This window comes from Phyllobates terribilis, unplaced genomic scaffold, assembly GCF_046119375.1.
Source record: "Phyllobates terribilis strain yellow unplaced genomic scaffold, ASM4611937v1 Scaffold_1__5_contigs__length_1240528914, whole genome shotgun sequence".
In the NCBI taxonomy this organism is placed as follows: Eukaryota; Metazoa; Chordata; class Amphibia; order Anura; family Dendrobatidae; genus Phyllobates; species Phyllobates terribilis.
The window spans coordinates 1,003,177,965-1,003,204,282 of NW_027362761.1; the positions used below are offsets into that span (position 1 = coordinate 1,003,177,965).

Consider the following 26,318-nt stretch of genomic DNA (forward strand, 5'->3'; position numbering starts at 1 on the left):
ACTTGTAAAATAAAAATTCCTGATTATTTGTCTGTACTTTTTGAATTCATTAAAGATTTTTAGAGAAGAAAAATGCATCAGAAAGAAAAAATAATCACAATGTTAAACTTTGTAAAGTTCTTATAGCTTTAATGTAATTAAAAAAAAAAAAAAAAAAAAAGAGGGTGCATTACTTAAGTTTTGGAGGTATAGTTCAGTGGCAGAGCATTTGACTGCAGATCAATAGGTCCTTGGTTCAACTCCGAGTGCCCCCTGAAGATAAATCTTTTTAAACCAAATTATTCTAGCTTTATTACTTGTTTATCCATTAAAACATTTTAGGCATATAACGTTGAATGCATATTGATGTGCTTTCTTCATATGAAATCTATTTAAAAAATCAGCCAAAAGGTCGAAAAACGTTGTCTGTAAAAAGTCAATGTAAAAAATCTATAAGATGATACTTTTAGCACTTTGAAAGACTCTAAAACTAAGAATTGACTTGTAAAATAAAAATTCCTGATTATTTGTCTGTACTTTTTGAATTCATTAAAGATTTTTAAAGAAGAAAAATGCATCGGAAAGAAAAAATAATCACAATGTAAAACTTTGTAAAGTTCTTATAGCTTTAATGTAATTTAAAAAAAAAAAAAAAAGAGTGTGTATTACTTAAGTTTTGGGGGCATAGCTCAGTGGCAGAGCATTTGACTGCAGATCAAGAGGTCCTTGGTTCAACTCCGAGTGCCCCCTGAAGATAAATCTTTTTAAACCAAATAATTCTAGCTTTATTACTTGTTTATCCATTAAAACATTTTAGGCATATAACGTTGAATGCATATTGATGTGCTTTCTTCATATGAAATCTATTTAAAAAATCAGCCAAAAGGTCGAAAAACGTTGTCTGAAAAAGTCAATGTAAAAAATCTATAAGATGATACTTTTAGCACTTTGGAAGACTCTAAAACTAAGAATTGACTTGTAAAATAAAAATTCCTGATTATTTGTCTGTACTTTTTGAATTCATTAAAGATTTTTAAAGAAGAAAAATGCATCGGAAAGAAAAAATAATCACAATGTAAAACTTTGTAAAGTTCTTATAGCTTTAATGTAATTTAAAAAAAAAAAAGAGTGTGCGTTACTTAAGTTTTGGGGGTATAGCTCAGTGGCAGAGCATTTGACTGCAGATCAAGAGGTCCTTGGTTCAACTCCGAGTGCCCCCTGAAGATAAATCTTTATAAACCAAATAATTCTAACTTTAATACTTGTTTATCCATTAAAACATTTTAGGCATATAATGTTGAATGCATATTGATGTGCTTTCTTCATATGAAATCTATTTAAAAAATCAGCCAAAAGGTCGAAAAACGTTGTCTGTAAAAAGTCAATGTAAAAAATCTATAAGATGATACTTTTAGCACTTTGGAAGACTCTAAAACTAAGAATTGACTTGTAAAATAAAAATTCCTGATTATTTGTCTGTACTTTTTGAATTCATTAAAGATTTTTAAAGAAGAAAAATGCATCGGAAAGAAAAAATAATCACAATGTAAAACTTTGTAAAGTTCTTATAGCTTTAATGTAATTTAAAAAAAAAAAAAAAAAGTGTGCATTACTTAAGTTTTGGGGGTATAGCTCAGTGGCAGAGCATTTGACTGCAAATCAAGAGGTCCTTGGTTCAACCCCAAGTGCCCCCTGAAGATAAATCTTTTTAAACCAAATTATTCTAGCTTTATTACTTGTTTATCCATTAAAACATTTTAGGCATATAACGTTGAATGCATATTGATGTGCTTTCTTCATATGAAATCTATTTAAAAAATCAGCCAAAAGGTCGAAAAACGTTGTCTGTAAAAAGTCAATGTAAAAAATCTATAAGATGATACTTTTAGCACTTTGGAAGACTCTAAAACTAAGAATTGACTTGTAAAATAAAAATTCCTGATTATTTGTCTGTACTTTTTGAATTCATTAAAGATTTTTAGAGAAGAAAAATGCATCGGAAAGAAAAAATAATCACAATGTAAAACTTTGTAAAGTTCTTATAGCTTTAATGTAATTTAAAAAAAAAAAAGAGTGTGCATTACTTAAGTTTTGGGGGTATAGCTCAGTGGCAGAGCATTTAACTGCAGATCAAGAGGTCCTTGGTTCAACTGCGAGTGCCCCCTGAAGATAAATCTTTTTAAACCAAATAATTCTAGCTTTAATACTTGTTTATCCATTAAAACATTTTAGGCATATAACGTTGAATGCATATTGATGTGCTTTCTTCATATGAAATCTATTTAAAAAATCAGCCAAAAGGTCGAAAAACGTTGTCTGTAAAAAGTCAATGTAAAAAATCTATAAGATGATACTTTTAGCACTTTGGAAGACTCTAAAACTAAGAATTGACTTGTAAAATAAAAATTCCTGATTATTTGTCTGTACTTTTTGAATTCATTAAAGATTTTTAAAGAAGAAAAATGCATCGGAAAGAAAAAATAATCACAATGTAAAACTTTGTAAAGTTCTTATAGCTTTAATGTAATTTAAAAAAAAAAAAAAAAGTGTGCATTACTTAAGTTTTGGGGGTATAGCTCAGTGGCAGAGCATTTGACTGCAGATCAAGAGGTCCTTGGTTCAACCCCGAGTGCCCCTTGAAGATAAATCTTTTTAAACCAAATAATTCTAGCTTTATTACTTGTTTATCCATTAAAACATTTTAGGCATATAACGTTGAATGCATATTGATGTGCTTTCTTCATATGAAATCTATTTAAAAATCAGCCAAAAGGTCGAAAAACGTTGTCTGTAAAAAGTCAATGTAAAAAATCTATAAGATGATACTTTTAGCACTTTGGAAGACTCTAAAACTAAGAATTGATTTGTAAAATAAAAATTCCTGATTATTTGTCTGTACTTTTTGAATTCATTAAAGATTTTTAGAGAAGAAAAATGCATCGGAAAGAAAAAATAATCACAATGTAAAACTTTGTAAAGTTCTTATAGCTTTAATGTAATTTAAAAAAAAAAAGAGTCTGCATTACTTAAATTTTGGGGGTATAGCTCAGTGGCAGAGCATTTGACTGCAGATTAAGAGATCCTTGGTTCAACTCCGAGTGCCCCCTGAAGATAAATCTTTTTAAACCAAATAATTCTAGCTTTAATACTTGTTTATACATTAAAACATTTTAGGCATATAACGTTGAATGCATATTGATGTGCTTTCTTCATATGAAATCTATTTAAAAATCAGCCAAAAGGTCGAAAAACGTTGTTTGTAAAAAGTCAATGTAAAAAATCTATAAGATGATACTTTTAGCACTTTGAAAGACTCTAAAACTAAGAATTGACTTGTAAAATAAAAATTCCTGATTATTTGTCTGTACTTTTTGAATTCATTAAAGATTTTTAAAGAAGAAAAATGCATCGGAAAGAAAAAATAATCACAATGTAAAACTTTGTAAAGTTCTTATAGCTTTAATGTAATTTAAAAAAAAAAAAAAAAGAGTGTGTATTACTTAAGTTTTGGGGGTATAGCTCAGTGGCAGAGCATTTGACTGCAGATCAAGAAGTCCTTGGTTCAACCCCGAGTGCCCCCTGAAGATAAATCTTTTTAAACCAAATTATTCTAGCTTTATTACTTGTTTATCCATTAAAACATTTTAGGCATATAACGTTGAATGCATATTGATGTGCTTTCTTCATATGAAATCTATTTAAAAAATCAGCCAAAAGGTCGAAAAACGTTGTCTGTAAAAAGTCAATGTAAAAAATCTATAAGATGATACTTTTAGCACTTTGGAAGACTCTAAAACTAAGAATTGACTTGTAAAATAAAAATTCCTGATTATTTGTCTGTACTTTTTGAATTCATTAAAGATTTTTAGAGAAGAAAAATGCATCGGAAAGAAAAAATAATCACAATGTAAAACTTTGTAAAGTTCTTATAGCTTTAATGTAATTTAAAAAAAAAAAAGAGTGTGCATTACTTAAGTTTTGGGGGTATAGCTCAGTGGCAGAGCATTTGACTGCAGCTCAAGAGGTCCTTGGTTCAGCTCCGAGTGCCCCCTGAAGATAAATCTTTATAAACCAAATAATTGTAACTTTAATACTTGTTTATCCATTAAAACATTTTAGGCATATAACGTTGAATGCATATTGATGTGCTTTCTTCATATGAAATCTATTTAAAAAATCAGCCAAAAGGTCGAAAAACGTTGTCTGTAAAAAGTCAATGTAAAAAATCTATAAGATGATACTTTTAGCACTTTGGAAGACTCTAAAACTAAGAATTGACTTGTAAAATAAAAATTCCTGATTATTTGTCTGTACTTTTTGAATTCATTAAAGATTTTTAAAGAAGAAAAATGCATCGGAAAGAAAAAATAATCACAATGTAAAACTTTGTAAAGTTCTTATAGCTTTAATGTAATTTAAAAAAAAAAAAAAAAGTGTGCATTACTTAAGTTTTGGGGGTATAGCTCAGTGGCAGAGCATTTGACTGCAGATCAAGAAGTCCTTGGTTCAACCCCGAGTGCCCCCTGAAGATAAATCTTTTTAAACCAAATTATTCTAGCTTTATTACTTGTTTATCCATTAAAACATTTTAGGCATATAACGTTGAATGCATATTGATGTGCTTTCTTCATATGAAATCTATTTAAAAAATCAGCCAAAAGGTCGAAAAACGTTGTCTGTAAAAAGTCAATGTAAAAAATCTATAAGATGATACTTTTAGCACTTTGGAAGACTCTAAAACTAAGAATTGACTTGTAAAATAAAAATTCCTGATTATTTGTCTGTACTTTTTGAATTCATTAAAGATTTTTAGAGAAGAAAAATGCATCGGAAAGAAAAAATAATCACAATGTAAAACTTTGTAAAGTTCTTATAGCTTTAATGTAATTTAAAAAAAAAAAAGAGTGTGCATTACTTAAGTTTTGGGGGTATAGCTCAGTGGCAGAGCATTTGACTGCAGCTCAAGAGGTCCTTGGTTCAACTCCGAGTGCCCCCTGAAGATAAATCTTTATAAACCAAATAATTGTAACTTTAATACTTGTTTATCCATTAAAACATTTTAGGCATATAACGTTGAATGCATATTGATGTGCTTTCTTCATATGAAATCTATTTAAAAAATCAGCCAAAAGGTCGAAAAACGTTGTCTGTAAAAAGTCAATGTAAAAAATCTATAAGATGATACTTTTAGCACTTTGGAAGACTCTAAAACTAAGAATTGACTTGTAAAATAAAAATTCCTGATTATTTGTCTGTACTTTTTGAATTCATTAAAGATTTTTAAAGAAGAAAAATGCATCGGAAAGAAAAAATAATCACAATGTAAAACTTTGTAAAGTTCTTATAGCTTTAATGTAATTTAAAAAAAAAAAAAAAAGTGTGCATTACTTAAGTTTTGGGGGTATAGCTCAGTGGCAGAGCATTTGACTGCAGATCAAGAGGTCCTTGGTTCAACCCCGAGTGCCCCTTGAAGATAAATCTTTTTAAACCAAATAATTCTAGCTTTATTACTTGTTTATCCATTAAAACATTTTAGGCATATAACGTTGAATGCATATTGATGTGCTTTCTTCATATGAAATCTATTTAAAAATCAGCCAAAAGGTCGAAAAACGTTGTCTGTAAAAAGTCAATGTAAAAAATCTATAAGATGATACTTTTAGCACTTTGGAAGACTCTAAAACTAAGAATTGATTTGTAAAATAAAAATTCCTGATTATTTGTCTGTACTTTTTGAATTCATTAAAGATTTTTAGAGAAGAAAAATGCATCGGAGAGAAAAAATAATCACAATGTAAAACTTTGTAAAGTTCTTATAGCTTTAATGTAATTTAAAAAAAAAAAAAAAAAGAGTGTGCATTACGTCAGTTTTGGGGGTATAGCTCAGTGGCAGAGCATTTGACTGCAGATCAAGAGGTCCTTGGTTCAACTTCGAGTGCCCCCTGAAAATAAATCTTTTTAAACCAAATAATTCTAGCTTTATTACTTGTTTATCCATTAAAACATTTTAGGCATATAACGTTGAATGCATATTGATGTACTTTCTTCATATGAAATCTATTTAAAAAATCAGCCAAAAGGTCGAAAAACGTTGTCTGTAAAAAGTCAATGTAAAAAATCTATAAGATGATACTTTTAGCACTTTGGAAGACTCTAAAACTAAGAATTGACTTGTAAAATAAAAATTCCTGATTATTTGTCTGTACTTTTTGAATTCATTAAAGATTTTTAGAGAAGAAAAATGCATCGGAAAGAAAAAATAATCACAATGTAAAACTTATAAAGTTCTTATAGCTTTAATGTAATTTAAAAAAAAAAAAGAGTGTGCATTACTTAAGTTTTGGGGGTATAGCTCAGTGGCAGAGCATTTGACTGCAGATCAAGAGGTCCTTGGTTCAACTCCGAGTGCCCCCTGAAGATAAATCTCTTTAAACCAAATAATTCTAGCTTTAATACTTGTTTATCCATTAAAACATTTTAGGCATATAACGTTGAATGCATATTGATGTGCTTTCTTCATATGAAATCTATTTAAAAAATCAGCCAAAAGGTCGAAAAACGTTGTTTGTTAAAAGTCAATGTAAAAAATCTATAAGATGATACTTTTAGCACTTTGAAAGACTCTAAAACTAAGAATTGACTTGTAAAATAAAAATTCCTGATTATTTGTCTGTACTTTTTTAATTCATTAAAGATTTTTAAAGAAGAAAAATGCATCGGAAAGAAAAAATAATCACAATGTAAAACTTTGTAAAGTTCTTATAGCTTTAATGTAATTTAAAAAAAAAAAAGAGTGTGCATTATTTAAGTTTTGGGGGTATAGCTCAGTGGCAGAGCATTTGACTGCAGATCAAGAGGTCCTTGGTTCAACTCCGAGTGCCCCCTGAAGATAAATCTTTTTAAACCAAATAATTCTAGCTTTAATACTTGTTTATCCATTAAAACATTTTAGGCATATAACGTTGAATGCATATTGATGTGCTTTCTTCATATGAAATCTATTTAAAAAATCAGCCAAAAGGTCGAAAAACGTTGTCTGTAAAAAGTCAATGTAAAAAATCTATAAGATGATACTTTTAGCACTTTGGAAGACTCTAAAACTAAGAATTGACTTGTAAAATAAAAATTCCTGATTATTTGTCTGTACTTTTTGAATTCATTAAAGATTTTTAAAGAAGAAAAATGCATCGGAAAGAAAAAATAATCACAATGTAAAACTTTGTAAAGTTCTTATAGCTTTAATGTAATTTAAAAAAAAAAAAAAAAAAGAGGGTGCATTACTTAAGTTTTGGGGGTATAGCTCAGTGGCAGAGCATTTGACTGCAGATCAAAAGGTCCTTGGTTCAACTCCGAGTGCCCACTGAAGATAAATCTTTTTAAACCAAATAATTCTAGCTTTATTACTTGTTTATCCATTAAAACATTTTAGGCATATAACGTTGAATGCATATTGATGTGCTTTCTTCATATGAAATCTATTTAAAAAATCAGCCAAAAGGTCGAAAAACGTTGTCTGAAAAAGTCAATGTAAAAAATCTATAAGATGATACTTTTAACACTTTGGAAGACTCTAAAACTAAGAATTGACTTGTAAAATAAAAATTCCTGATTATTTGTCTGTACTTTTTGAATTCATTAAAGATTTTTAAAGAAGAAAAATGCATTGGAAAGAAAAAATAATCACAATGTAAAACTTTGTAAAGTTCTTATAGCTTTAATGTAATTTATAAAAAAAAAAAAAAAAAGAGTGTGCATTACTTAAGTTTTGGGGGTATAGCTCAGTGGCAGAGCATTTGACTGCAGATCAAGAGGTCCTTGGTTCAACTTCGAGTGCGCCCTGAAGATAAATCTTTTTAAACCAAATAATTCTAGCTTTATTACTTGTTTATCCATTAAAACATTTTAGGCATATAACGTTGAATGCTTATTGATGTGCTTTCTTCATATGAAATCTATTTAAAAAATCAGCCAAAAGGTCGAAAAACGTTGTCTGTAAAAAGTCAATGTAAAAAATCTATAAGATGATACTTTTAGCACTTTGGAAGACTCTAAAACTAAGAATTGACTTGTAAAATAAAAATTCCTGATTATTTGTCTGTACTTTTTGAATTCATTAAAGATTTTTAAAGAAGAAAAATGCATCAGAAAGAAAAAATAATCACAATGTAAAACTTTGTAAAGTTCTTATAGCTTTAATGTAATTTAAAAAAAAAAAAAAAAAAAGAGTGTGCATTACTTAAGTTTTGGGGGTATAGCTCAGTGGCAGAGCATTTGACTGCAGATCAAGAGGTCCTTGGTTCAACTCCGAGTGCCCCCTGAAGATAAATCTTTTTAAACTAAATAATTCTAGCTTTATTACTTGTTTATCCATTAAAACATTTTAGGCATATAACGTTGAATGCATATTGATGTGCTTTCTTCATATGAAATCTATTTAAAAAATCAGCCAAAAGGTCGAAAAACGTTGTCTGTAAAAAGTCAATGTAAAAAATCTATAAGATGATACTTTTAGCACTTTGGAAGACTCTAAAACTAAGAATTGACTTGTAAAATAAAAATTCCTGATTATTTGTCTGTACTTTTTGAATTCATTAAAGATTTTTAAAGAAGAAAAATGCATTGGAAAGAAAAAATAATCACAATGTAAAACTTTGTAAAGTTCTTATAGCTTTAATGTAATTTATAAAAAAAAAAAAAAAAAGAGTGTGCATTACTTAAGTTTTGGGGGTATAGCTCAGTGGCAGAGCATTTGACTGCAGATCAAGAGGTCCTTGGTTCAACTTCGAGTGCGCCCTGAAGATAAATCTTTTTAAACCAAATAATTCTAGCTTTATTACTTGTTTATCCATTAAAACATTTTAGGCATATAACGTTGAATGCTTATTGATGTGCTTTCTTCATATGAAATCTATTTAAAAAATCAGCCAAAAGGTCGAAAAACGTTGTCTGTAAAAAGTCAATGTAAAAAATCTATAAGATGATACTTTTAGCACTTTGGAAGACTCTAAAACTAAGAATTGACTTGTAAAATAAAAATTCCTGATTATTTGTCTGTACTTTTTGAATTCATTAAAGATTTTTAGAGAAGAAAAATGCATCGGAAAGAAAAAATAATCACAATGTAAAACTTTGTAAAGTTCTTATAGCTTTAATGTAATAAAAAAAAAAAAAAAAAAAAAGAGGGTGCATTACTTAAGTTTTGGGGGTATAGCTCAGTGGCAGAGCATTTGACTGCAGATTAAGAGGTTCTTGGTTCAACTCCAAGTGCCCCCTGAAGATAAATCTTTTTAATCCAAATAATTCTAGCTTTATTACTTGTTTATCCATTAAAACATTTTAGGCATATAACGTTGAATGCATATTTATGTGCTTTCTTCATATGAAATCTATTTAAAAAATCAGCCAAAAGGTCGAAAAACGTTGTCTGTAAAAAGTCAATGTAAAAAATCTATAAGATGATACTTTTAGCACTTTGTAAGACTCTAAAACTAAGAATTGACTTGTAAAATAAAAATTCCTGATTATTTGTCTGTACTTTTTGAATTCATTAAAGATTTTTAGAGAAGAAAAATGCATCGGAAAGAAAAAATAATCACAATGTTAAACTTTGTAAAGTTCTTATAGCTTTAATGTAATAAAAAAAAAAAAAAAAAGAGGGTGCATTACTTAAGTTTTGGAGGTATAGCTCAGTGGCAGAGCATTTGACTGCAGATCAAGAGGTCCTTGGTTCAACTCCGAGTGCCCCCTGAAGATAAATCTTTTTAAACCAAATTATTCTAGCTTTATTACTTGTTTATCCATTAAAACATTTTAGGCATATAACGTTGAATGCATATTGATGTGCTTTCTTCATATGAAATCTATTTAAAAAATCAGTCAAAAGGTCGAAAAAGGTTGTCTGTAAAAAGTCAATGTAAAAAATCTATAAGATGATACTTTTAGCACTTTGGAAGACTCTAAAACTAAGAATTGACTTGTAAAATAAAAATTCCTGATTATTTGTCTGAACTTTTTGAATTCATTAAAGATTTTTAAAGAAGAAAAATGCATCGGAAAGAAAAAATAATCACAATGTAAAACTTTGTAAAGTTCTTATAGCTTTAATGTAATTTAAAAAAAAAAAAAAAAAGAGTGTGCATTACTTAAGTTTTGGGGGTATAGCTCAGTGGCAGAGCATTTGAGTGCAAATCAAGAGGTCCTTGGTTCAACTCCAAGTGCCCCCTGAAGATAAATCTTTTTAAACTAAATTATTCTAGCTTTATTACTTGTTTATCCATTAAAACATTTTAGGCATATAACGTTGAATGCATATTGATGTGCTTTCTTCATATGAAATCTATTTAAAAAATCAGCCAAAAGGTCGAAAAACGTTGTCTGTAAAAAGTCAATGTAAAAAATCTATAAGATGATACTTTTAGCACTTTGGAAGACTCTAAAACTAAGAATTGACTTGTAAAATAAAAATTCCTGATTATTTGTCTGTACTTTTTGAATTCATTAAAGATTTTTAAAGAAGAAAAATGCATCGGAAAGAAAAAATAATCACAATGTAAAACTTTGTAAAGTTCTTATAGCTTTAATGTAATTTAAAAAAAAAAAAAAAAAGAGTGTGCATTACTTAAGATTTGGGGGTATAGCTCAGTGGCAGAGCATTTGACTGCAGATCAAGAGGTCCTTGGTTCAACTCCGAGTGCCCCCTGAAGATAAATCTTTTTAAACCAAATAATTCTAGCTTTATTACTTGTTTATCCATTAAAACATTTTAGGCATATAACGTTGAATGCATATTGATGTGCTTTCTTCATATGAAATCTATTTAAAAAATCAGCCAAAAGGTCGAAAAACGTTGTCTGTAAAAAGTCAATGTAAAAAATCTATAAGATGATACTTTTAGCACTTTGGAAGACTCTAAAACTAAGAATTGACTTGTAAAATAAAAATTCCTGATTATTTGTCTGTACTTTTTGAATTCATTAAAGATTTTTAGAGAAGAAAAATGCATCGGAAAGAAAAAATAATCACAATGTAAAACTTTGTAAAGTTCTTATAGCTTTAATGTAATTTAAAAAAAAAAAAAAAAAAGAGTTTGCATTACTTAAGTTTTGGGGGTATAGCTCAGTGGCAGAGCATTTGACTGCAGATCAAGAGGTCCTTGGTTCAACTCCGAATGCCCACTGAAGATAAATCTTTTTAAACCAAATTATTCTAGCTTTATTACTTGTTTATCCATTAAAACATTTTAGGCATATAACGTTGAATGCATATTGATGTGCTTTCTTCATATGAAATCTATTTAAAAAATCAGCCAGAAGGTCGAAAAACGTTGTCTGTAAAAAGTCAATGTAAAAAATCTATAAGATGATACTTTTAGCACTTTGGAGGACTCTAAAGCTAAGAATTGACTTGTAAAATAAAAATTCCTGATTATTTGTCTGTACTTTTTGAATTCATTAAAGATTTTTACAGAAGAAAAATGCATCGGAAAGAAAAAATAATCACAATGTAAAACTTTGTAAAGTTCTTATAGCTTTAATGTAATTTAAAAAAGAAAAAAAAAAAATGTGCATTACTTAAGTTTTGGGGGTATAGCTCAGCGGCAGAGCTGTTTGACTGCAGATCAAGAGGTCCTTGGTTCAACTCCGAGTGCGCCCTGAAGATAAATCTTTTTAAACCAAATAATTCTAGCTTTATTACTAGTTTATCCATTAAAACATTTTAGGCATATAACGTTGAATGCATATTGATGTGCTTTCTTCATATGAAATCTATTTAAAAAATCAGCCAAAAGGTCGAAAAACGTTGTCTGTAAAAAGTCAATGTAAAAAATCTATAAGATGATACTTTTAGCACTTTGGAAGACTCTAAAACTAAGAATTGACTTGTAAAATAAAAATTCCTGATTATTTGTCTGTACTTTTTGAATTCATTAAAGATTTTTAGAGAAGAAAAATGCATCAGAAAGAAAAAATAATCACAATGTTAAACTTTGTAAAGTTCTTATAGCTTTAATGTAATTAAAAAAAAAAAAAAAAAAAAAGAGGGTGCATTACTTAAGTTTTGGAGGTATAGTTCAGTGGCAGAGCATTTGACTGCAGATCAATAGGTCCTTGGTTCAACTCCGAGTGCCCCCTGAAGATAAATCTTTTTAAACCAAATTATTCTAGCTTTATTACTTGTTTATCCATTAAAACATTTTAGGCATATAACGTTGAATGCATATTGATGTGCTTTCTTCATATGAAATCTATTTAAAAAATCAGCCAAAAGGTCGAAAAACGTTGTCTGTAAAAAGTCAATGTAAAAAATCTATAAGATGATACTTTTAGCACTTTGAAAGACTCTAAAACTAAGAATTGACTTGTAAAATAAAAATTCCTGATTATTTGTCTGTACTTTTTGAATTCATTAAAGATTTTTAAAGAAGAAAAATGCATCGGAAAGAAAAAATAATCACAATGTAAAACTTTGTAAAGTTCTTATAGCTTTAATGTAATTTAAAAAAAAAAAAAAAAGAGTGTGTATTACTTAAGTTTTGGGGGCATAGCTCAGTGGCAGAGCATTTGACTGCAGATCAAGAGGTCCTTGGTTCAACTCCGAGTGCCCCCTGAAGATAAATCTTTTTAAACCAAATAATTCTAGCTTTATTACTTGTTTATCCATTAAAACATTTTAGGCATATAACGTTGAATGCATATTGATGTGCTTTCTTCATATGAAATCTATTTAAAAAATCAGCCAAAAGGTCGAAAAACGTTGTCTGAAAAAGTCAATGTAAAAAATCTATAAGATGATACTTTTAGCACTTTGGAAGACTCTAAAACTAAGAATTGACTTGTAAAATAAAAATTCCTGATTATTTGTCTGTACTTTTTGAATTCATTAAAGATTTTTAAAGAAGAAAAATGCATCGGAAAGAAAAAATAATCACAATGTAAAACTTTGTAAAGTTCTTATAGCTTTAATGTAATTTAAAAAAAAAAAAGAGTGTGCGTTACTTAAGTTTTGGGGGTATAGCTCAGTGGCAGAGCATTTGACTGCAGATCAAGAGGTCCTTGGTTCAACTCCGAGTGCCCCCTGAAGATAAATCTTTATAAACCAAATAATTCTAACTTTAATACTTGTTTATCCATTAAAACATTTTAGGCATATAATGTTGAATGCATATTGATGTGCTTTCTTCATATGAAATCTATTTAAAAAATCAGCCAAAAGGTCGAAAAACGTTGTCTGTAAAAAGTCAATGTAAAAAATCTATAAGATGATACTTTTAGCACTTTGGAAGACTCTAAAACTAAGAATTGACTTGTAAAATAAAAATTCCTGATTATTTGTCTGTACTTTTTGAATTCATTAAAGATTTTTAAAGAAGAAAAATGCATCGGAAAGAAAAAATAATCACAATGTAAAACTTTGTAAAGTTCTTATAGCTTTAATGTAATTTAAAAAAAAAAAAAAAAAGTGTGCATTACTTAAGTTTTGGGGGTATAGCTCAGTGGCAGAGCATTTGACTGCAAATCAAGAGGTCCTTGGTTCAACCCCAAGTGCCCCCTGAAGATAAATCTTTTTAAACCAAATTATTCTAGCTTTATTACTTGTTTATCCATTAAAACATTTTAGGCATATAACGTTGAATGCATATTGATGTGCTTTCTTCATATGAAATCTATTTAAAAAATCAGCCAAAAGGTCGAAAAACGTTGTCTGTAAAAAGTCAATGTAAAAAATCTATAAGATGATACTTTTAGCACTTTGGAAGACTCTAAAACTAAGAATTGACTTGTAAAATAAAAATTCCTGATTATTTGTCTGTACTTTTTGAATTCATTAAAGATTTTTAGAGAAGAAAAATGCATCGGAAAGAAAAAATAATCACAATGTAAAACTTTGTAAAGTTCTTATAGCTTTAATGTAATTTAAAAAAAAAAAAGAGTGTGCATTACTTAAGTTTTGGGGGTATAGCTCAGTGGCAGAGCATTTGACTGCAGATCAAGAGGTCCTTGGTTCAACTGCGAGTGCCCCCTGAAGATAAATCTTTTTAAACCAAATAATTCTAGCTTTAATACTTGTTTATCCATTAAAACATTTTAGGCATATAACGTTGAATGCATATTGATGTGCTTTCTTCATATGAAATCTATTTAAAAAATCAGCCAAAAGGTCGAAAAACGTTGTCTGTAAAAAGTCAATGTAAAAAATCTATAAGATGATACTTTTAGCACTTTGGAAGACTCTAAAACTAAGAATTGACTTGTAAAATAAAAATTCCTGATTATTTGTCTGTACTTTTTGAATTCATTAAAGATTTTTAAAGAAGAAAAATGCATCGGAAAGAAAAAATAATCACAATGTAAAACTTTGTAAAGTTCTTATAGCTTTAATGTAATTTAAAAAAAAAAAAAAAAAAGTGTGCATTACTTAAGTTTTGGGGGTATAGCTCAGTGGCAGAGCATTTGACTGCAGATCAAGAGGTCCTTGGTTCAACCCCGAGTGCCCCCTGAAGATAAATCTTTTTAAACCAAATTATTCTAGCTTTATTACTTGTTTATCCATTAAAACATTTTAGGCATATAACGTTAAATGCATATTGATGTGCTTTCTTCATATGAAATCTATTTAAAAAATCAGCCAAAAGGTCGAAAAACGTTGTCTGTAAAAAGTCAATGTAAAAAATCTATAAGATGATACTTTTAGCACTTTGGAAGACTCTAAAACTAAGAATTGACTTGTAAAATAAAAATTCCTGATTATTTGTCTGTACTTTTTGAATTCATTAAAGATTTTTAGAGAAGAAAAATGCATCGGAAAGAAAAAATAATCACAATGTAAAACTTTGTAAAGTTCTTATAGCTTTAATGTAATTTAAAAAAAAAAAAGAGTGTGCGTTACTTAAGTTTTGGGGGTATAGCTCAGTGGCAGAGCATTTGACTGCAGATCAAGAGGTCCTTGGTTCAACTGCGAGTGCCCCCTGAAGATAAATCTTTTTAAACCAAATAATTCTAGCTTTAATACTTGTTTATCCATTAAAACATTTTAGGCATATAACGTTGAATGCATATTGATGTGCTTTCTTCATATGAAATCTATTTAAAAAATCAGCCAAAAGGTCGAAAAACGTTGTCTGTAAAAAGTCAATGTAAAAAATCTATAAGATGATACTTTTAGCACTTTGGAAGACTCTAAAACTAAGAATTGACTTGTAAAATAAAAATTCCTGATTATTTGTCTGTACTTTTTGAATTCATTAAAGATTTCTAAAGAAGAAAAATGCATCGGAAAGAAAAAATAATCACAATGTTAAACTTTGTAAAGTTCTTATAGCTTTAATGTAATTTAAAAAAAAAAAAAAAAAGTGTGCATTACTTAAGTTTTGGGGGTATAGCTCAGTGGCAGAGCATTTGACTGCAGATCAAGAGGTCCTTGGTTCAACCCCGAGTGCCCCCTGAAGATAAATCTTTTTAAACCAAATTATTCTAGCTTTATTACTTGTTTATCCATTAAAACATTTTAGGCATATAACGTTGAATGCATATTGATGTGCTTTCTTCATATGAAATCTATTTAAAAAATCAGCCAAAAGGTCGAAAAACGTTGTCTGTAAAAAGTCAATGTAAAAAATCTATAAGATGATACTTTTAGCACTTTGGAAGACTCTAAAACTAAGAATTGACTTGTAAAATAAAAATTCCTGATTATTTGTCTGTACTTTTTGAATTCATTAAAGATTTTTAGAGAAGAAAAATGCATCGGAAAGAAAAAATAATCACAATGTAAAACTTTGTAAAGTTCTTATAGCTTTAATGTAATTTAAAAAAAAAAAAGAATGTGCATTACTTAAGTTTTGGGGGTATAGCTCAGTGGCAGAGCATTTGACTGCAGATCAAGAGGTCCTTGGTTCAACTGCGAGTGCCCCCTGAAGATAAATCTTTTTAAACCAAATAATTCTAGCTTTAATACTTGTTTATCCATTAAAACATTTTAGGCATATAACGTTGAATGCATATTGATGTGCTTTCTTCATATGAAATCTATTTAAAAAATCAGCCAAAAGGTCGAAAAACGTTGTCTGTAAAAAGTCAATGTAAAAAATCTATAAGATGATACTTTTAGCACTTTGGAAGACTCTAAAACTAAGAATTGACTTGTAAAATAAAAATTCCTGATTATTTGTCTGTACTTTTTGAATTCATTAAAGATTTTTAAAGAAGAAAAATGCATCGGAAAGAAAAAATAATCACAATGTAAAACTTTGTAAAGTTCTTATAGATTTAATGTAATTTAAAAAAAAAAAAAAAAAAGTTTGCATTACTTAAGTTTTGGGGGTATAGCTCAGTGGCAGAGCATTTGACTGCAGATCAAGAGGTCCTTGGTTCAACCCCGAGTGCCCCCTGAAGATAAATCTTTTTAAACCAAATTATTCTAGCTTTATTACTTGTTTATCTATTAAAACATTTTAGGCATATAACGTTGAATGCATATTGATGTGCTTTCTTCATATGAAATCTATTTAAAAAATCAGCCAAAAGGTCGAAAAACGTTGTCTGTAAAAAGTCAATGTAAAAAATCTATAAGATGATACTTTTAGCACTTTGGAAGACTCTAAAACTAAGAATTGACTTGTAAAATAAAAATTCCTGATTATTTGTCTGTACTTTTTGAATTCATTAAAGATTTTTAAAGAAGAAAAATGCATCGGAAAGAAAAAATAATCACAATGTAAAACTTTGTAAAGTTCTTATAGCTTTAATGTAATTTAAAAAAAAAAAAAAAAAAGTGTGCATTACTTAAGTTTTGGGGGTATAGCTCAGTGGCAGAGCATTTGACTGCAAATCAAGAGGTCCTTGGTTCAACCCCAAGTGCCCCCTGAAGATAAATCTTGTTAAACCAAATTATTCTAGCTTTATTACTTGTTTATCCATTAAAACATTTTAGGCATATAACGTTGAATGCATATTGATGTGCTTTCTTCATATGAAATCTATTTAAAAAATCAGCCAAAAGGTCGAAAAACGTTGTCTGTAAAAAGTCAATGTAAAAAATCTATAAGATGATACTTTTAGCACTTTGGAAGACTCTAAAACTAAGAATTGACTTGTAAAATAAAAATTCCTGATTATTTGTCTGTACTTTTTGAATTCATTAAAGATTTTTAGAGAAGAAAAATGCATCGGAAAGAAAAAATAATCACAATGTAAAACTTTGTAAAGTTCTTATAGCTTTAATGTAATTTAAAAAAAAAAAGAGTGTGCATTACTTAAGTTTTGGGGGTATAGCTCAGTGGCAGAGCATTTGACTGCAGATCAAGAGGTCCTTGGTTCAACTCCGAGTGCCCCCTGAAGTTAAATCTTTTTAAACCAAATAATTCTAGCTTTAATACTTGTTAATCCATTAAACATTTTAGGCATATAACGTTGAATGCATATTGATGTGCTTTCTTCATATGAAATCTATTTAAAAAATCAGCCAAAAGGTCGAAAAACGTTGTCTGTAAAAAGTCAATGTAAAAAATCTACAAGATGATACTTTTAGCACTTTGGAAGACTCTAAAACTAAGAATTGACTTGTAAAATAAAAATTCCTGATTATTTGTCTGTACTTTTTGAATTCATTAAAGATTTTTAGAGAAGAAAAATGCATCGGAAAGAAAAAATAATCACAATGTAAAACTTTGTAAAGTTCTTATAGCTTTAATGTAATTAAAAAAAAAAGAAAAAAAGAGGATGCATTACTTAAGTTTTGGGGGTATAGCTCAGTGGCAGAGCATTTGACTGCAGATCAAGAGGTCCTTGGTTCAACTCCGAGTGCCCCCTGAAGATAAATCTTTTTAAACCAAATTATTCTAGCTTTATTACTTGTTTATCCATTAAAACATTTAAGCATATAACGTTGAATGCATATTGATGTGCTTTCTTCATATGAAATGTATTTAAAAAATCAGCCAAAAGGTCGAAAAACGTCTGTAAAAAGTCAATGTAAAAAATCTATAAGATGATACTTTTAGCACTTTGAAAGACTCTAAAACTAAGAATTGACTTGTAAAATAAAAATTCCTGATTATTTGTCTGTACTTTTTGAATTCATTAAAGATTTTTAAAGAAGAAAAATGCATCGGAAAGAAAAAATAATCACAATGTAAAACTTTGTAAAGTTCTTATAGCTTTAATGTAATTTAAAAAAAAAAAAAAAAAGAGTGTGCATTACTTAAGTTTTGGGGGTATATCTCAGTGGCAGAGCATTTGACTGCAGATCAAGAGGTCCTTAGTTCAACTCCGAGTGCCCCCTGAAGATAAATCTTTTTAAACCAAATAATTCTAGCTTTATTACTTGTTTATCCATTAAAACATTTTAGGCATATAACGTTGAATGCATATTGATGTGCTTTCTTCATATGAAATCTATTTAAAAAATCAGCCAAAAGGTCGAAAAACGTTGTCTGAAAAAGTCAATGTAAAAAATCTATAAGATGATATTTTAGCACTTTGGAAGACTCTAAAACTAAGAATTGACTTGTAAAATAAAAATTCCTGATTATTTGTCTGTACTTTTTGAATTCATTAAAGATTTTTAAAGAAGAAAAATGCATCGGAAAGAAAAAATAATCACAATGTAAAACTTGGTAAAGTTCTTATAGCTTTAATGTAATTTAAAAAAAAAAAAAAAAAGAGTGTGCATTACTTAAGTTTTGGGGGTATAGCTCAGTGGCAGAGCATTTGACTGCAGATCAAGAGGTCCTTGGTTCAATTCTGAGTGCCCCCTGAAGATAAATCTTTTTAAACCAAATAATTCTAGCTTTATTACTTGTTTATCCATTAAAACATTTTAGGCATATAACGTTGAATGCATATTGATGTGCTTTCTTCATATGAAATCTATTTAAAAAATCAGCCAAAAGGTCGAAAAACGTTGTCTGAAAAAGTCAATGTAAAAAATCTATAAGATGATACTTTTAGCACTTTGGAAGACTCTAAAACTAAGAATTGACTTGTAAAATAAAAATTCCTTATTATTTGTCTGTACTTTTTTAATTCATTAAAGATTTTTAAAGAAGAAAAATGCATCGGAAAGAAAAAATAATCACAATGTTAAACTTTGTAAAGTTCTTATAGCTTTAATGTAATTTAAAAAAAAAAAAAAAAAAAGTGTGTATTACTTAAGTTTTGGGGGTATAGCTCAGTGGCAGAGCATTTGACTGCAGATCAAGAGGTTCTTGGTTCAACTCCAAGTGCACCCTGAAGACAAATCTTTTTAAACCAAATAATTCTAGCTTTATTACTTCTTTATCCATTAAAACATTTTAGGCATATAACGTTGAATGCATATTGATGTGCTTTCTTCATATGAAATCTATTTAAAAAATCAGCCAAAAGGTCGAAAAACGTTGTCTGTAAAAAGTCAATGTAAAAAATCTATAAGATGATACTTTTAGCACTTTGGAAGACTCTAAAACTAAGAATTGACTTGTAAAATAAAAATTCCTGATTATTTGTCTGTACTTTTTGAATTCATTAAAGATTTTTAGAGAAGAAAAATGCATCGGAAAGAAAAATTAATCACAATGTAAAACTTTGTAAAGTTCTTATAGCTTTAATGTAATTTAAAAAAAAAAAAAAGAGTGTGCATTGCTTAAGTTTTGGGGGTATAGCTCAGTGGCAGAGCATTTGACTGCAGATCAAGAGGTCCTTGGTTCAACTCCAAGTGCCCCCTGAAGATAAATCTCTTTAAACCAAATTATTCTAGCTTTATTACTTGTTTATCCATTAAAACATTTTAGGCATATAACGTTGAATGCATATTGATGTGCTTTCTTCATATGAAATCTATTTAAAAAATCAGCCAAAAGGTCGAAAAACGTTGTTTGTAAAAAGTTAATGTAAAAAATCTATAAGATGATACTTTTAGCACTTTGAAAGACTCTAAAACTAAGAATTGACTTGTAAAATAAAAATTCCTGATTATTTGTCTGTACTTTTTGAATTCATTAAAGATTTTTAGAGAAGAAAAATGCATCGGAAAGAAAAATGAATCACAATGTAAAACTTTGTAAAGTTCTTATAGCTTTAATGTAATTTAAAAAAAAAAAAAAAAAAGAGTGTGCATTACTTAAGTTTTGGGGGAATAGCTCAGTGGCAGAGCATTTGACTGCAGATCAAGAGGTCCTTGGTTCAACTCCAAGTGCACCCTGAAGACAAATCTTTTTAAACCAAATTATTCTAGCTTTATTACTTGTTTATCCATTAAAACATTTTAGGCATATAACGTTGAATGCATATTGATGTGCTTTCTTCATATGAAATCTATTTAAAAAATCAGCCAAAAGGTCGAAAAACGTTGTCTGTAAAAAGTCAATGTAAAAAATCTATAAGATGATACTTTTAGCACTTTGGAAGACTCTAAAACTAAGAATTGACTTGTAAAATAAAAATTCCTGATTATTTGTCTGTACTTTTTGAATTCATTAAAGATTTTTAGAGAAGAAAAATGCATCGGAAAGAAAAAATAATCACAATGTAAAACTTTGTAAAGTTCTTATAGCTTTAATGTAATTTAAAAAAAAAAAAGAGTGTGCATTACTTAAGTTTTGGGGGTATAGCTCAGTGGCAGAGCATTTGACTGCAGATCAAGAGGTCCTTGGTTCAACTGCGAGTGCCCCCTGAAGATAAATCTTTTTAAACCAAATAATTCTAGCTTTAATACTTGTTTATCCATTAAAACATTTTAGGCATATAACGTTGAATGCATATTGATGTGCTTTCTTCATATGAAATCTATTTAAAAAATCAGCCAAAAGGTCGAAAAACGTTGTCTGTAAAAAGTCAATGTAAAAAATCTATAAGATGATACTTTTAGCACTTTGGAAGACTCTAAAACTAAGAATTGACTTGTAAAATAAAAATTCCTGATTATTTGTCTGTACTTTTTGAATTCATTAAAGATTTTTAAAGAAGAAAAATGCATCGGAAAGAAAAAATAATCACAATGTAAAACTTTGTAAAGTTCTTATAGCTTTAATGTAATTTAAAAAAAAAAAAAAAAAAGTGTGCATTACTTAAGGTTTGGGGGTATAGCTCAGTGGCAGAGCATTTGACTGCAGATCAAGAGGTCCTTGGTTCAACCCCGAGTGCCCCCTGAAGATAAATCTTTTTAAACCAAATTATTCTAGCTTTATTACTTGTTTATCCATTAAAACATTTTAGGCATATAACGTTAAATGCATATTGATGTGCTTTCTTCATATGAAATCTATTTAAAAAATCAGCCAAAAGGTCGAAAAACGTTGTCTGTAAAAAGTCAATGTAAAAAATCTATAAGATGATACTTTTAGCACTTTGGAAGACTCTAAAACTAAGAATTGACTTGTAAAATAAAAATTCCTGATTATTTGTCTGTACTTTTTGAATTCATTAAAGATTTTTAGAGAAGAAAAATGCATCGGAAAGAAAAAATAATCACAATGTAAAACTTTGTAAAGTTCTTATAGCTTTAATGTAATTTAAAAAAAAAAAGAGTGTGCATTACTTAAGTTTTGGGGGTATAGCTCAGTGGCAGAGCATTTGACTGCAGATCAAGAGGTCCTTGGTTCAACTGCGAGTGCCCCCTGAAGATAAATCTTTTTAAACCAAATAATTCTAGCTTTAATACTTGTTTATCCATTAAAACATTTTAGGCATATAACGTTGAATGCATATTGATGTGCTTTCTTCATATGAAATCTATTTAAAAAATCAGCCAAAAGGTCGAAAAACGTTGTCTGTAAAAAGTCAATGTAAAAAATCTACAAGATGATACTTTTAGCACTTTGGAAGACTCTAAAACTAAGAATTGACTTGTAAAATAAAAATTCCTGATTATTTGTCTGTACTTTTTGAATTCATTAAAGATTTCTAAAGAAGAAAAATGCATCGGAAAGAAAAAATAATCACAATGTTAAACTTTGTAAAGTTCTTATAGCTTTAATGTAATTAAAAAAAAAAGAAAAAAAGAGGATGCATTACTTAAGTTTTGGGGGTATAGCTCAGTGGCAGAGCATTTGACTGCAGATCAAGAGGTCCTTGGTTCAACTCCGAGTGCCCCCTGAAGATAAATCTTTTTAAACCAAATTATTCTAGCTTTATTACTTGTTTATCCATTAAAACATTTAAGCATATAACGTTGAATGCATATTGATGTGCTTTCTTCATATGAAATGTATTTAAAAAATCAGCCAAAAGGTCGAAAAACGTCTGTAAAAAGTCAATGTAAAAAATCTATAAGATGATACTTTTAGCACTTTGAAAGACTCTAAAACTAAGAATTGACTTGTAAAATAAAAATTCCTGATTATTTGTCTGTACTTTTTGAATTCATTAAAGATTTTTAAAGAAGAAAAATGCATCGGAAAGAAAAAATAATCACAATGTAAAACTTTGTAAAGTTCTTATAGCTTTAATGTAATTTAAAAAAAAAAAAAAAAAGAGTGTGCATTACTTAAGTTTTGGGGGTATATCTCAGTGGCAGAGCATTTGACTGCAGATCAAGAGGTCCTTAGTTCAACTCCGAGTGCCCCCTGAAGATAAATCTTTTTAAACCAAATAATTCTAGCTTTATTACTTGTTTATCCATTAAAACATTTTAGGCATATAACGTTGAATGCATATTGATGTGCTTTCTTCATATGAAATCTATTTAAAAAATCAGCCAAAAGGTCGAAAAACGTTGTCTGAAAAAGTCAATGTAAAAAATCTATAAGATGATATTTTAGCACTTTGGAAGACTCTAAAACTAAGAATTGACTTGTAAAATAAAAATTCCTGATTATTTGTCTGTACTTTTTGAATTCATTAAAGATTTTTAAAGAAGAAAAATGCATCGGAAAGAAAAAATAATCACAATGTAAAACTTGGTAAAGTTCTTATAGCTTTAATGTAATTTAAAAAAAAAAAAAAAAAGAGTGTGCATTACTTAAGTTTTGGGGGTATAGCTCAGTGGCAGAGCATTTGACTGCAGATCAAGAGGTCCTTGGTTCAATTCTGAGTGCCCCCTGAAGATAAATCTTTTTAAACCAAATAATTCTAGCTTTATTACTTGTTTATCCATTAAAACATTTTAGGCATATAACGTTGAATGCATATTGATGTGCTTTCTTCATATGAAATCTATTTAAAAAATCAGCCAAAAGGTCGAAAAACGTTGTCTGAAAAAGTCAATGTAAAAAATCTATAAGATGATACTTTTAGCACTTTGGAAGACTCTAAAACTAAGAATTGACTTGTAAAATAAAAATTCCTTATTATTTGTCTGTACTTTTTTAATTCATTAAAGATTTTTAAAGAAGAAAAATGCATCGGAAAGAAAAAATAATCACAATGTTAAACTTTGTAAAGTTCTTATAGCTTTAATGTAATTTAAAAAAAAAAAAAAAAAAAGTGTGTATTACTTAAGTTTTGGGGGTATAGCTCAGTGGCAGAGCATTTGACTGCAGATCAAGAGGTTCTTGGTTCAACTCCAAGTGCACCCTGAAGACAAATCTTTTTAAACCAAATAATTCTAGCTTTATTACTTCTTTATCCATTAAAACATTTTAGGCATATAACGTTGAATGCATATTGATGTGCTTTCTTCATATGAAATCTATTTAAAAAATCAGCCAAAAGGTCGAAAAACGTTGTCTGTAAAAAGTCAATGTAAAAAATCTATAAGATGATACTTTTAGCACTTTGGAAGACTCTAAAACTAAGAATTGACTTGTAAAATAAAAATTCCTGATTATTTGTCTGTACTTTTTGAATTCATTAAAGATTTTTAGAGAAGAAAAATGCATCGGAAAGAAAAATTAATCACAATGTAAAACTTTGTAAAGTTCTTATAGCTTTAATGTAATTTAAAAAAAAAAAAAAGAGTGTGCATTGCTTAAGTTTTGGGGGTATAGCTCAGTGGCAGAGCATTTGACTGCAGATCAAGAGGTCCTTGGTTCAACTCCAAGTGCCCCCTGAAGATAAATCTCTTTAAACCAAATTATTCTAGCTTTATTACTTGTTTATCCATTAAAACATTTTAGGCATATAACGTTGAATGCATATTGATGTGCTTTCTTCATATGAAATCTATTTAAAAAATCAGCCAAAAGGTCGAAAAACGTTGTTTGTAAAAAGTTAATGTAAAAAATCTATAAGATGATACTTTTAGCACTTTGAAAGACTCTAAAACTAAGAATTGACTTGTAAAATAAAAATTCCTGATTATTTGTCTGTACTTTTTGAATTCATTAAAGATTTTTAGAGAAGAAAAATGCATCGGAAAGAAAAATGAATCACAATGTAAAACTTTGTAAAGTTCTTATAGCTTTAATGTAATTTAAAAAAAAAAAAAAAAAAGAGTGTGCATTACTTAAGTTTTGGGGGAATAGCTCAGTGGCAGAGCATTTGACTGCAGATCAAGAGGTCCTTGGTTCAACTCCAAGTGCACCCTGAAGACAAATCTTTTTAAACCAAATTATTCTAGCTTTATTACTTGTTTATCCATTAAAACATTTTAGGCATATAACGTTGAATGCATATTGATGTGCTTTCTTCATATGAAATCTATTTAAAAAATCAGCCAAAAGGTCGAAAAACGTTGTCTGTAAAAAGTCAATGTAAAAAATCTATAAGATGATACTTTTAGCACTTTGGAAGACTCTAAAACTAAGAATTGACTTGTAAAATAAAAATTCCTGATTATTTGTCTGTACTTTTTGAATTCATTAAAGATTTTTAGAGAAGAAAAATGCATCGGAAAGAAAAAATAATCACAATGTAAAACTTTGTAAAGTTCTTATAGCTTTAATGTAATTTAAAAAAAAAAAAGAGTGTGCATTACTTAAGTTTTGGGGGTATAGCTCAGTGGCAGAGCATTTGACTGCAGATCAAGAGGTCCTTGGTTCAACTGCGAGTGCCCCCTGAAGATAAATCTTTTTAAACCAAATAATTCTAGCTTTAATACTTGTTTATCCATTAAAACATTTTAGGCATATAACGTTGAATGCATATTGATGTGCTTTCTTCATATGAAATCTATTTAAAAAATCAGCCAAAAGGTCGAAAAACGTTGTCTGTAAAAAGTCAATGTAAAAAATCTATAAGATGATACTTTTAGCACTTTGGAAGACTCTAAAACTAAGAATTGACTTGTAAAATAAAAATTCCTGATTATTTGTCTGTACTTTTTGAATTCATTAAAGATTTTTAAAGAAGAAAAATGCATCGGAAAGAAAAAATAATCACAATGTAAAACTTTGTAAAGTTCTTATAGCTTTAATGTAATTTAAAAAAAAAAAAAAAAAAGTGTGCATTACTTAAGGTTTGGGGGTATAGCTCAGTGGCAGAGCATTTGACTGCAGATCAAGAGGTCCTTGGTTCAACCCCGAGTGCCCCCTGAAGATAAATCTTTTTAAACCAAATTATTCTAGCTTTATTACTTGTTTATCCATTAAAACATTTTAGGCATATAACGTTAAATGCATATTGATGTGCTTTCTTCATATGAAATCTATTTAAAAAATCAGCCAAAAGGTCGAAAAACGTTGTCTGTAAAAAGTCAATGTAAAAAATCTATAAGATGATACTTTTAGCACTTTGGAAGACTCTAAAACTAAGAATTGACTTGTAAAATAAAAATTCCTGATTATTTGTCTGTACTTTTTGAATTCATTAAAGATTTTTAGAGAAGAAAAATGCATCGGAAAGAAAAAATAATCACAATGTAAAACTTTGTAAAGTTCTTATAGCTTTAATGTAATTTAAAAAAAAAAAAGAGTGTGCGTTACTTAAGTTTTGGGGGTATAGCTCAGTGGCAGAGCATTTGACTGCAGATCAAGAGGTCCTTGGTTCAACTGCGAGTGCCCCCTGAAGATAAATCTTTTTAAACCAAATAATTCTAGCTTTAATACTTGTTTATCCATTAAAACATTTTAGGCATATAACGTTGAATGCATATTGATGTGCTTTCTTCATATGAAATCTATTTAAAAAATCAGCCAAAAGGTCGAAAAACGTTGTCTGTAAAAAGTCAATGTAAAAAATCTATAAGATGATACTTTTAGCACTTTGGAAGACTCTAAAACTAAGAATTGACTTGTAAAATAAAAATTCCTGATTATTTGTCTGTACTTTTTGAATTCATTAAAGATTTCTAAAGAAGAAAAATGCATCGGAAAGAAAAAATAATCACAATGTTAAACTTTGTAAAGTTCTTATAGCTTTAATGTAATTTAAAAAAAAAAAAAAAAAGTGTGCATTACTTAAGTTTTGGGGGTATAGCTCAGTGGCAGAGCATTTGACTGCAGATCAAGAGGTCCTTGGTTCAACCCCGAGTGCCCCCTGAAGATA

The 26,318-nt window shown here is 28.8% G+C and overlaps 25 non-coding genes across 25 annotated transcripts; all 25 read left to right on the forward strand.

Moving 5' to 3' along the window:
* The first annotated feature begins 657 nt into the window (after positions 1–657).
* Positions 658–729, forward strand: TRNAC-GCA (transfer RNA cysteine (anticodon GCA)). Its single transcript has one exon. It is a non-coding gene; the product is annotated as a tRNA-Cys (tRNA).
* Positions 730–1,127: 398 nt separating this feature from the next.
* TRNAC-GCA (transfer RNA cysteine (anticodon GCA)) lies at positions 1,128–1,199 on the forward strand. The gene has a single exon. It is a non-coding gene; the product is annotated as a tRNA-Cys (tRNA).
* Positions 1,200–1,601: 402 nt separating this feature from the next.
* TRNAC-GCA (transfer RNA cysteine (anticodon GCA)) lies at positions 1,602–1,673 on the forward strand. The gene has a single exon. It is a non-coding gene; the product is annotated as a tRNA-Cys (tRNA).
* A 3,230-nt stretch (positions 1,674–4,903) lies between these two features.
* Positions 4,904–4,975, forward strand: TRNAC-GCA (transfer RNA cysteine (anticodon GCA)). The gene has a single exon. It is a non-coding gene; the product is annotated as a tRNA-Cys (tRNA).
* Positions 4,976–6,321: 1,346 nt separating this feature from the next.
* On the forward strand, positions 6,322–6,393 carry TRNAC-GCA (transfer RNA cysteine (anticodon GCA)). Its single transcript has one exon. It is a non-coding gene; the product is annotated as a tRNA-Cys (tRNA).
* A 399-nt stretch (positions 6,394–6,792) lies between these two features.
* On the forward strand, positions 6,793–6,864 carry TRNAC-GCA (transfer RNA cysteine (anticodon GCA)). Its single transcript has one exon. It is a non-coding gene; the product is annotated as a tRNA-Cys (tRNA).
* Positions 6,865–8,224: 1,360 nt separating this feature from the next.
* TRNAC-GCA (transfer RNA cysteine (anticodon GCA)) lies at positions 8,225–8,296 on the forward strand. The gene has a single exon. It is a non-coding gene; the product is annotated as a tRNA-Cys (tRNA).
* Positions 8,297–10,606: 2,310 nt separating this feature from the next.
* Positions 10,607–10,678, forward strand: TRNAC-GCA (transfer RNA cysteine (anticodon GCA)). Its single transcript has one exon. It is a non-coding gene; the product is annotated as a tRNA-Cys (tRNA).
* Positions 10,679–12,513: 1,835 nt separating this feature from the next.
* On the forward strand, positions 12,514–12,585 carry TRNAC-GCA (transfer RNA cysteine (anticodon GCA)). The gene has a single exon. It is a non-coding gene; the product is annotated as a tRNA-Cys (tRNA).
* Positions 12,586–12,983: 398 nt separating this feature from the next.
* Positions 12,984–13,055, forward strand: TRNAC-GCA (transfer RNA cysteine (anticodon GCA)). The gene has a single exon. It is a non-coding gene; the product is annotated as a tRNA-Cys (tRNA).
* A 402-nt stretch (positions 13,056–13,457) lies between these two features.
* On the forward strand, positions 13,458–13,529 carry TRNAC-GCA (transfer RNA cysteine (anticodon GCA)). Its single transcript has one exon. It is a non-coding gene; the product is annotated as a tRNA-Cys (tRNA).
* Positions 13,530–14,403: 874 nt separating this feature from the next.
* Positions 14,404–14,475, forward strand: TRNAC-GCA (transfer RNA cysteine (anticodon GCA)). Its single transcript has one exon. It is a non-coding gene; the product is annotated as a tRNA-Cys (tRNA).
* Positions 14,476–15,348: 873 nt separating this feature from the next.
* On the forward strand, positions 15,349–15,420 carry TRNAC-GCA (transfer RNA cysteine (anticodon GCA)). Its single transcript has one exon. It is a non-coding gene; the product is annotated as a tRNA-Cys (tRNA).
* Positions 15,421–16,294: 874 nt separating this feature from the next.
* On the forward strand, positions 16,295–16,366 carry TRNAC-GCA (transfer RNA cysteine (anticodon GCA)). The gene has a single exon. It is a non-coding gene; the product is annotated as a tRNA-Cys (tRNA).
* A 403-nt stretch (positions 16,367–16,769) lies between these two features.
* On the forward strand, positions 16,770–16,841 carry TRNAC-GCA (transfer RNA cysteine (anticodon GCA)). The gene has a single exon. It is a non-coding gene; the product is annotated as a tRNA-Cys (tRNA).
* A 398-nt stretch (positions 16,842–17,239) lies between these two features.
* TRNAC-GCA (transfer RNA cysteine (anticodon GCA)) lies at positions 17,240–17,311 on the forward strand. Its single transcript has one exon. It is a non-coding gene; the product is annotated as a tRNA-Cys (tRNA).
* Positions 17,312–17,714: 403 nt separating this feature from the next.
* Positions 17,715–17,786, forward strand: TRNAC-GCA (transfer RNA cysteine (anticodon GCA)). The gene has a single exon. It is a non-coding gene; the product is annotated as a tRNA-Cys (tRNA).
* An 874-nt stretch (positions 17,787–18,660) lies between these two features.
* On the forward strand, positions 18,661–18,732 carry TRNAC-GCA (transfer RNA cysteine (anticodon GCA)). Its single transcript has one exon. It is a non-coding gene; the product is annotated as a tRNA-Cys (tRNA).
* An 876-nt stretch (positions 18,733–19,608) lies between these two features.
* Positions 19,609–19,680, forward strand: TRNAC-GCA (transfer RNA cysteine (anticodon GCA)). The gene has a single exon. It is a non-coding gene; the product is annotated as a tRNA-Cys (tRNA).
* Positions 19,681–21,031: 1,351 nt separating this feature from the next.
* Positions 21,032–21,103, forward strand: TRNAC-GCA (transfer RNA cysteine (anticodon GCA)). Its single transcript has one exon. It is a non-coding gene; the product is annotated as a tRNA-Cys (tRNA).
* Positions 21,104–21,977: 874 nt separating this feature from the next.
* TRNAC-GCA (transfer RNA cysteine (anticodon GCA)) lies at positions 21,978–22,049 on the forward strand. Its single transcript has one exon. It is a non-coding gene; the product is annotated as a tRNA-Cys (tRNA).
* Positions 22,050–22,923: 874 nt separating this feature from the next.
* TRNAC-GCA (transfer RNA cysteine (anticodon GCA)) lies at positions 22,924–22,995 on the forward strand. The gene has a single exon. It is a non-coding gene; the product is annotated as a tRNA-Cys (tRNA).
* An 876-nt stretch (positions 22,996–23,871) lies between these two features.
* Positions 23,872–23,943, forward strand: TRNAC-GCA (transfer RNA cysteine (anticodon GCA)). The gene has a single exon. It is a non-coding gene; the product is annotated as a tRNA-Cys (tRNA).
* A 1,351-nt stretch (positions 23,944–25,294) lies between these two features.
* On the forward strand, positions 25,295–25,366 carry TRNAC-GCA (transfer RNA cysteine (anticodon GCA)). Its single transcript has one exon. It is a non-coding gene; the product is annotated as a tRNA-Cys (tRNA).
* Positions 25,367–26,239: 873 nt separating this feature from the next.
* On the forward strand, positions 26,240–26,311 carry TRNAC-GCA (transfer RNA cysteine (anticodon GCA)). The gene has a single exon. It is a non-coding gene; the product is annotated as a tRNA-Cys (tRNA).
* Positions 26,312–26,318: the final 7 nt, after the last annotated feature.